Below are 10,589 nucleotides of genomic sequence, written 5' to 3' on the forward strand. Positions count from 1 at the left end.
ACTACTCATAAATTATAAAGAAGAGCCTACTTACATGTAACCTCCCTATACCACCAACTTCCTCAACCCTACAAACAAATACACAACCATCAGAACCAGTATACCTATAATGAAAACTTGAATTTATTCTCTGCCAGGTGAACAGGGCTTCTTATTTGGACAAAGTACATCAATTCTGGCCACCAACACTACATATTATATACTATGAACACAAATATATATAGACAACCAAGAATCATTAAATATTTAAACAAAACTAACAACATTGGAGAAACCAAATTTTTTAAAACTTTAAACAATTACTTAATTCAAATGTATTAGGTATCCCATGGGCATCTTGATATTTAGAAAATGTAAGGGAGGCAGAGGCCATGTTTGTGTAGCTGTAACAGCAGAAAACAAGCTCAATCATCTATAAGAATAGAATCCATATTCACTAGCTTCATTCAAAGGTATAAGGGCAAGGTGGAGGAGCAGTTGTGGAGAGGGTTAGCAGCAACAGCTGCACTAATTTTCTGACCTCTAGATCATAGCTACAGTTATATGATCTTGAAACTGAAAATTTCCTTGAATCTCTGACTTTCACTTCTTCAGTCTTTTAAATGATTTTGTATGTACCAAAATATTTTTCTACGTGAAATATATATAGTGTTTTCTATTTGCTATACTAATTTTGTCTGATACAATAGTTGGTATATAAAGATGTTCAAAAAATAAAGAAATAAAACTTCAACACTGGGAATGTGATATTTATTATTTGACCCAGTTTGGATTTAAAGGCAATGATATCTTGATTACCAGTGGAAAATAAGATATTGGTAGTCCAAGACATGCAGTGGTAATACACTTACTTAAATTATCATATGTCATCACCTGAAATAAGGTGCCTGTTGAACACAAGATCTGTTAGCAATTCTTTGTTATGATAGAACACTAAAATGGAAATAAGAAATAAATGGACTGGGGTGGGCTGAGGTGGCAGTTCTGACAGCCTTTGAAAAATTAGAGAACAATGATGACAAGCCCAGGGTTTTAACTTTTAAAAAAAAATTCTGAATGTGACATGGGACCTCGCTACGTTGCCAAGGCTGGGCTTGAACTCCTGAGCTCAACTGATCCTCCTGCCTCAGCCTCTCAAAGTGCTGGGGGTACAGGTGTGAGCAACTACATCCAGCTGACTTTAACTGCTTGACTCAAAACTTGTTCCAACGCACAGAGAGCTTCTGTGATTTCTTATCTTTGTCATTATTGATGGGCCAGATAATTCTTTAGCCCTGTGGCAAAAGGCTGAGGAAGGCTGTCCTATGCATTGTAGGATATCTCAGTACCTCTGGGCTCTATCCACTAGATGCCACTAACAGCTCTCCCTAACCCAAATTGTGACAACCCAAAATGGACATACATTGCCAAATATCCACTGGGGAGCCAAATCACTACCAACAACAGTGGCACCACCATCACTCACCCCTCCAGTGAAAACTACTACTCTAAATTAATTTCATCCCATGTCATCATAGGACTGATATCATTAACAATCGATAAATCTGAATACATAAGTTGCAGGTTTTAGGCAACTTTGTAAGAATTTAGGATATTTATTGGGATAGAATGGTACCTTGAGAATTGAAAAATCAAGCCTCAAAATCTCAGAGCCTCATTTTCTTAGTAGAATTAGACCCTTCTTTCTTGGTGAAGCTACCTGCCTTGTTGAAGACACTGTAATGAATGGACTCACCTGAGTTCATTACTTTGGAAAGGGATGCTGATTCTCCTCATGCTCATCTCTATTTCATCCTCTCACTGCATCCCTATAAATGGAATCAGATCTCAGTATGTTCCAAGGGGCAAGGACAAATTCTGACCCTGAAGGAGACAGTGTTTTCATCTCTATTAGGAAGAGTTACCTTATGTTTGGTGGTAGTGGTTTTATTGCTATTGTTACTGTGGGGAGGTTTATGGATAGAAGGATATATCTGGCTGCTGAGTAAACAAAGCATAAAATTGGGCTAGATATTGTCCACTAGCAGGTGACTTTCATTCTCACCTCTTCCTCTGTATTACAGATCATGTTAGAATAAAAACTACATTTCTCAGACTCACTTAAAACTAGGATTATAGATATGATTTAGATTCCACCAATTAGATGGGGTTTCAAGGTTTTGATGGTGGTGGGAGGCAGACAGGTTCCTACGTGGGAAAGGGTAGGTCCCCAGTGAGGACCAACCTTCAAGCCAGGGATGGCCTGAAGCCTGTGGGCCAGGCTACCAGTTCTGGGTAGAGTCCATGACCAGGAGTGAGAACTTCCTTGATGCTTTTCAGCCAATCAGATGGTGCTTTTTCTGGGCCCACCCATAGACCACTCAGTATGCACTTTCTACATTCTGAGCCCATAAAAACCCCAGACTCAGCCACACTCAGACACATTTCAGGACTACCTGCCTGAGGATGGGAGCTACGTATTTTGGGTCTCCTCTTCACTGAGGGCTGTTCTGTCTCTCAGTAAGGCTCTTTGGGGGGGCACTTCTAAGATGGCCCAATAGGAACAGCTCCAGTCTACAGCTCCCTGCAAGATCGATGCAGAAGATGGGTGATTTCTGCATTTCCAACTGAGGTACCTGGTTCATCCCATTGGAACTGGTTGGACAGTGGGTGCAGCCCACGGAGGACAAGCCAAAGCAGGGTGGGGTGTCACCTCACCCGGAAAGCTCAAGGGGTCGGAGGATTTCTCTTTTCTAAACAAGGGAAGCTGTGAATGACTGTACCTGGAGGAACTGTACACTCCTGCCCAAATACTGTGCTTTTCCCACAGTCTTCACAGCAGGCAGACCAGGAGATTCCCTCCTGTGCCTGGCTCGGCAAGGCCAACACACATGGAGCCTTGCTCGTTGCTAGTGCAGCAGTCTGAGATCAACCTGGGACGCTGGAGCGTGGCGGGGGGAAGGACGTCTACCATTGCTGAGACTTGAGTAGGCAGTTCTGTGCTCACAGTGTAAACAAAGAGGCAGGGAAACTCAAACTAGGCAGAGCCCACCACAGCTCAACAACGCCTACTGCCTCTCTAGATTCCACCTCTCAGGGCAGGGCATATCTGAACAAAAGGCAGCAGCAGACAACTTCTACAGACTTAAACGTCCTGCCTGACAGCTCTGAAGAGAGCAGTGGTTCTCCCAGCATGGCATTTGAGATCCATTAACAGACAGACTGCCTCCTCAAGTGGGTCCCTGACCCCCCTGTAGTCTGACTGGGAGACATCTCCCATTAGGAGCCGATAGACACCTTATACAGGTGGGTGCCCCTCTGGGACAAAGCTTCTGGAGGAAAGATCAGGCAGCAATATTTGCTGTTCTGCAACCTCCACTGGTGATACCCAGGCAGACAAGGTCTGGAGAGGACCTCCAGCAAACTCCAACAGACCTGCAGCTGAGGGGCCCATCTGTTAGAAGGTAAACTAATGAACAGAAAGGAATAGCATCAACATCAACAAAAAGGACATCCACACCAAAACCCCATCCGTAGATCACCAACATCAAAGACAAAGGAAGATAAAACCACTAAGATGAGGAGAAACCACAGCAAAAAGGCCGAAAATTCCAAAAACCAGAACACCTCTTCTCCTCCAAAGGAACACAGCTCCTCTCGAGCAAGGGAACAAAACTGGATGGAGAATGAGTTTGAGAGTTGACAGAAAAAGGCTTCAGAAGGTCAGTAATAACAAACTTCTCCTAGCTAAAGGAGCATATTCTAACCCATTGCAAAGAAGGCAAAAACCTAGAAAAAAGGTTACATGAATGGCTAACTAGAATAAACAGTGTAGAGAAGAGCTTAAATGACCTAACGGAGCTGAAAACCATAGCACAAGAACTGCGTGAAGCATGCACAAGCTTCAATAACCAATTTGATCAAGCAGAAGAAAGGATATCAGCGATTGTAGATCAAATGGTTAAAATAAAGACAGAAGACAAGATTAGAGAAAAAAGAGTGAAAAGAAATGAACAAAGCCTCCAAGAACTGTGTGAAAAGACCAAATCTATGTTTGATTGGTGTATTTGAGAGTGATGGGGAGAATGGAACCAAGTTAGAAAATACTCTTCAGAATATTATTCAGGAGATCTTCCCCAACCTAGCAAGGCAGGCCAACATTCAAATTCAGGAAATACAGAGAACACCACAAAGATACTCCTTGAGAAGAGCAACCCCAAGACACATAATTGTCAGATTCACCAAGGTTGAAATGAAGGAAAAAAACGTTAAGGGCAGCCAGAGAGAAAGGTCTGGTTACCCACAAAGGGAAGCCCATCAGACCAAGAGTGGATCTCTCAACAGAAACCCTACAAGCCAGAAGAGAGTGGGGGCCAATAGTCAACATTCTTAAAGAAAAGAATTTTCAACCCAGAATTTCATATCCAGCCAAACTAAGCTTCATAAGTGAAGGAGAAATAAAATTATTTACAGACAAGCAAATGCTGAGAGATTTTGTCACCACCAGGCCTGCATTACCAGAGCTCCTGAAGGAAGCACTAAACATGGAAAGGAATAACTGATACAAGCCACTGCAAAAACATGGCAAGTGGTGAACACCATCGACGGTATGAAGAAACTGCATCAACTAACAAGTGAAATAACCAGCTAGCATCATAATGACAGGATCACATTCACACATAACAATATTAGCCAACATGTAAATGGGCTAAATGCCCCAATTAAAAAACACAGACTGGAAAATTGGATAAAGAGTCAAGACCCATCAGTGTGCTGTATTCAGGAGATCCATCTCATTTGCAAAGACACACATAGGCTCAAAATAAAGGGATGGAGGAAGATCTACCAAGCAAATGGAAAGAAAAAAAAGCAGGGGTTGCAATCCTTGTCTCTGATAAGACAGACTTTAAACCAACAAAGAGCAAAAGAGACAAAGAAGGCCATTACATAATGGTAAAGGGATCAATTCAACAAGAAGAGCTAACTATCCTAAATATATATGCACCCAATACAGGAGCACGCAGATTCATACAGCAAGTCCTTAGAGACCTGCAAAGAGACTTAGAGTCCTACACAATAATAATGGAAGACTTTAACACCCCACTGTCAATATTAAACAGATCAAGGAGACAGAAAATTAACAAGGATAACCAGGACTTGGACTCAGCTCTGGACCAAGCGAACCTAAAACACATCTACAGAACTCTCCACCCCAAATCAACAGAATATACATTCTTCTCAGCACCATATTGCACTTATTCTAAATTGACCACATAATTGCAAGTAAAACACTCCTCAGCAAATGTAAAAGAATAGAAATCACAACAAACTGTCTCTCAGACCACACTGCAATCAAATTAGAACTCAGGATTAAGAAACTCACTCAAAACAACTACATGGAGACTGAACAACCTGCTCCTGAATGACTACTGGGTAAATAACAAAATGAAGGCAGAAAGAAAGATGTTCTTTGAAACCAACGAAAACAAAGACACAACATACCAGAATCTCTGGGACACATTCAAAGCAGTGTGTAGAGGGAAATTTATAGCACTAAATGCCCACAAGAGAAAGCAGGAAAGATCCAAAATTGAAATACAAACTACAATCAGAGAATACTATAAACACCTCTACGCAAATAAACTAGAAAATCTAGAAGAAATGGATAAATTCCTCAACACATACACCCTCCCAAGACTAAACCAGGAAGAAGTTGAATCTCTGAAGAGACCAATAACAGGTTCTGAGATTGACACAATAATTAATAACTTACCAACGAAAAAAAGTCGAGGACCAGATTCACAGACAAATTCTACCAGAAGTACAAAGAGGAGCTGGTACCATTCCTTCTGAAACTATTCCAATCAATAGAAAAAGAGGGAATCCTCCCTAACTCATTTTATGAGGCCAGCATCATCCTGATACCAAAGCCTGGCAGAGATACAACAAAAAGAGAGAATTTCAGGCCAACATCCCCAGTGAACATTGATGCAAAAATCCTCAATAATATACTGGCAAACTGAATCCAGCAGCACATCGAAAAGCTTATCCACCATGATCAAGTTGGCTTCATCCCTGGGATGCAAGGCTGGTTCAACATACACAAATCAATAAACATAATCCATCACATAAACAGAACCAAAGACAAAGACCACATGATTATCTCAATAGATGCAGAAAAGTCTGACAAAATTCAACAGGCTTTCACGCTAAAAATTCTCAGTAAACTAGGTATTGATGGAACATATCTCAAAATAATAAAAGCCATTTATGACAAACTCACACCCAATATCATACTGAATAGGCAAAAACTGGAAGCATTCCCTTTGAAAAGCTGCACAAGACAAGGATGCCCTCTCTCACCTCTCCTATTCCACATAGTATCGAAAGTTCTGGCCAGGGCAATCAGGCGAGAGAAAGCAATAAAGGGTATTCAATTAGGAAAGGAGGAAGTCAAATTGTCCCTGTTTGCAGATGACATGATTGTATATTTAGAAAACCCCATTGTCTCAGCCCAAAATCTCCTTAAGCTGACAAGCAACTTCAGCAGAGTCTCAGGATACAAAATCAAGGTGCAAAATGACAAGCATTCCTATACACCAAGAACAGAAAAACAGAGATCCAAATCACAAGTGAACTCCCATTCACAATTACCACAAAGAGAATAAAATACCTAGGAATCCAACTTACAAGGGATGTGAAGGACCTCTTCATGGAGAACTATAAACCACTGCTCAACAAAATAAAAGAGGACACAAACAAATGGAAGAACATTCCATGCTCATGGATACGAAGAATCAATATCGTCAAAATGGCCATACTGCCCAAAGTAATTTATAGATTCAATGCTATCCCCATAAAGCTACCACTGATTTTCTTCACAGAATTGGAAAAAACTACTTTAAATTTCATATGGAACCAAAAAACAGCCCACATAGCCAAGACAATCCTAAGCAAAAAGAACAAAGCTGGAGGCATACCTGACTTCAGACTATACCACAAGCCTACAGTAACCAAAACAGCTTGGTACTGGTACCAAAACAGATAAATAGGCCAATGGAACCGAATAGAGGCCTCAGAAATAACACCACACATCTACAACCATCTGATCTTTGACAAACCTGACAAAAACAAGCAATGGGAAAAAGATTGCCTATTTAATAAATGGTGCTGGGAAAACTGGCTAGCCATATGTAGAAAGCCGATACTGGACCCTGTCCTTACACTTACACAAAAATTAACTCAAGATGGATTAAAGACTTAAATGTAACACCTAAAACCATAAAAACCTTAGAAGAAAACATGGGCAATACCATTCAGGACCCAGGCATGGGCAAAGACTTCATGACTAAACCACCAAAAGCAATGGCAACAAAAGCCAAAATTGACAAATGGGATCTAATTAAAGTACAGAACTTCTGCACAGAAAAAGAAACTATCACAGAGTGAACAGGCAACCTACAAAATGGGAGAAAATTTTTCAATCTTTCCATCTGGCAATGGGCTAATATCCAGAATCTACAAAGAACTTAAATTTACAAGAAAAAAACAACCCATCAAAAAGTGGGCAAAGGATATGAACAGACACTTCTCAAAAGAAGACATTTATGCAGCCAACAGACACATGAAAAAATGCTCATCATCACTGGTCATCAGAGAAATGAAAATCAAAACCACAAGGAGATACCACCTCATGCCAGTTACAATGGCAATCATTAAAAAAGTCAGGAAACAACAGATGCTGGAGAGGATGTGGAGAAATAGGAACGCTTTTATACTGTTGGTGGGACTGTAAACTAGTTCAACAATTGTGGAAGACAGTGTGGCGATTCCTCAAGGACCTAGAACTAGAAATACCATTTGACCCAGCAATCCCATTACTGGGTATATACCCAAAGGATTATAAATCATTCTATAAAGACACATGCACATGTGTGTTTACTGTGGCACTATTCACAATAGCAAAGACTTGGAGCCAACTCAAAAGTCCATCAATAATAGACTGGATAAAGAAAATGTGGCATGTATACACCATGGAATACTATGCAGTCATAAAAAAGGATGAGTTCATGTCCTTTGCAGGGACATGGATGAAGCAGGAACCATCATTCTCAGCAAACTATCACAAGGACAGAAAACCAAACACCGCATGTTCTCAGTCATAAGTGGGAGTTGAACAAGGAGAACACATGGACACAGGATGGGGAACATCTCACACTGAGGCCTGTTGGGGGGTGGGGTGCTGAGGAAGCTATAGCGTTGGGAGAAATACCTAATGTAAATGATGAGTTGTTGGGTGCAGCAAACCAACATGGCACATGTATACCTATGTAACAAACCTGCACGTTGTGCACATGTACCCTAGAACTTTAAGTATAATAATAATTTTTTTTAAATCCACTTGTAACTACTGCTTGTTGGAGTATATTCAGGGCAACTTGAATCTGTGCTCCTGCATTGCAATCTGCAAGCTTGGCCCAAATAAACTTTCTATGTATATTAAAAAATAAAAATTAATAAAATAAATAAAGCTCTCCTCTGCCTTGCTCACCCTCCAGTTGGCCACATAACCTCATTCTTCCTGGATGCGGGACAAGAACTCAGGACTCACTGAATGAATGGCTGAAACACCACTTTCCTGGCTGGCTCGCTGTGCCATGGATGGCAGGAACGAGAGATCTGTAACATACCCTCCCCAACCCTTGGGGCTCTGCCATTGCTGGCATCTCCAAGTTTTGGGGCACCATCGCGTTCCCCTCATCCAGATGCCGGTACCCACAGCATAAACCACTTGCAGTATGCCTGGTCCAGCTACAGCCTCACAGAGAGCCGGTGCCTGTGCCAGCACCTGGAACTGCCCACCTCACATGCAGCAGTTGGTGCGCCTGGCTATGCGCAGTGGCCAGACCCCACACTCACTCACTCACATACCTCTCACCACTCTGCCTGGCTCATCCTCGGTGGGCATGGGATCTAAGCCAGTAGCATGAGCTGAGTGCAGCCTGCCAGGCTGAGTGGGCAGAATGAGCCCAGCAGCCATGAACAAAACTCAAGCAGAGTTGCCTCGCCGCTGGCCATAGAGGTTTCCAGCTGGTGAGGCAACACCCAAGGGATCCTGTGATATTTAGAAAGTAGGAGGGAGGTAATAGCAAACTTTCTGCAGGTGTAGATGTGGACAAACAAACTCCAATAGGCATGAATTCCAATATGGAGTGACTAGCTGACTTGTTCCAGTGTCTAGATATGAGTGTTGTGGCTGTTAGGTGGTTATGGTTCGGGCAGCCACAAAAACAGTAACAGCATCAGCTTTCTGACATCTGGATTGCAAATACAGTTGTGTAGCCTTAGAGCCAAAATTCAGGAAGCAGCTCCCTAACTTCTTCTCCAGGTTAGATATTGAGTTTATATCTAACTCCATCTACTAAATTTTTTCTGCTCAAAAACAGAGTGGTTTTGGTTTCTACTATACTGTACTTTGACTGATATGCATTTTAAAAAGACTCGTACATTGTCCAGAGGAATTCCTTCTTACCTTGCAGAGCTAACCTGGCAATCCACAAGTATGGCAGTAACCCTGGGCAATATAGTGAGGCCCCATCTCTACAAAAAAAGAAAAAAGAATCAATTAGCAGGGCATGGTGATGCACACCTGAAGTCCCAGCTACTAGGGAAACTGAGGTGAGAAGGTCACTTGAGCCCAGGAGTTTGAGGCCGCAGTGAGCTGCAATGGTACCATTGTACTCCAGCCTGGGTGACAAAATGAGACCCTGTCTCTAGAAAATAAAACAAAACTACAGAAGTAAGCAGTTGGCCCAACAGCTATCATTTATGATCACTTAAAGAGATCATAAATCCTTTGTTATGGAGAATGGCTCATTTTATCTTGCTGTAGTTCATATTTTCAGAGATATCCAAGAGAAAACAGTATTGATAAAGCAAGAAAACATTGTGCTGAAATTTCTGAACTTCAGGAAAATCGTAAGTACTCCCAGAAAGAAAAGTCAGGATATTTACAAAGGAATAGGAATCAGAATTCTCAACTACAACTCTGAATGGCTGGCAACTTCTAAAATCATTTCAATATTTTCTAATAAAGAGTTCATTGATAATCCATTTTCAAATTATGTTAAAATACTGACTACAGAATTTTCTTCAATATTTAGGTAGCATGGATTGACTTTGGTATTACATGAGTAAAAACTTTCCACATATTTAGCAAATTGATAATATTGAAAATTGTTTTAAGGTAATTAATTTTTATAGATAATATGTATACATGGTATAAAATTTTTAAATGCACAAAAGAGTACCATGAAAATGAAATTTTCATTCTACCTTTATGCCCTAGCCAGTCAGTCATCTCTCTAGACATAGCAACAAGATGAGCTTTTTTTTTTTTAAAGTGATTGGCTCAGGGCTGAGTTTTTATAACAGCTTTATTGAGATATAATTCACATACCATAAAATTTACCCTTTCATGGTTTACAATTCAGTGATTTTTAGTACATAAAAAATGTACAACCATCACCACTATCTAATTCCAGAACACTTACATCAACCTCAAAAGAAACCCCATATCCATTTGCAGTTACTCCTCATTTCCCCTACAC

The sequence above is a fragment of the Pongo pygmaeus genome, chromosome 6, assembly GCF_028885625.2.
Source record: "Pongo pygmaeus isolate AG05252 chromosome 6, NHGRI_mPonPyg2-v2.0_pri, whole genome shotgun sequence".
In the NCBI taxonomy this organism is placed as follows: Eukaryota; Metazoa; Chordata; class Mammalia; order Primates; family Hominidae; genus Pongo; species Pongo pygmaeus.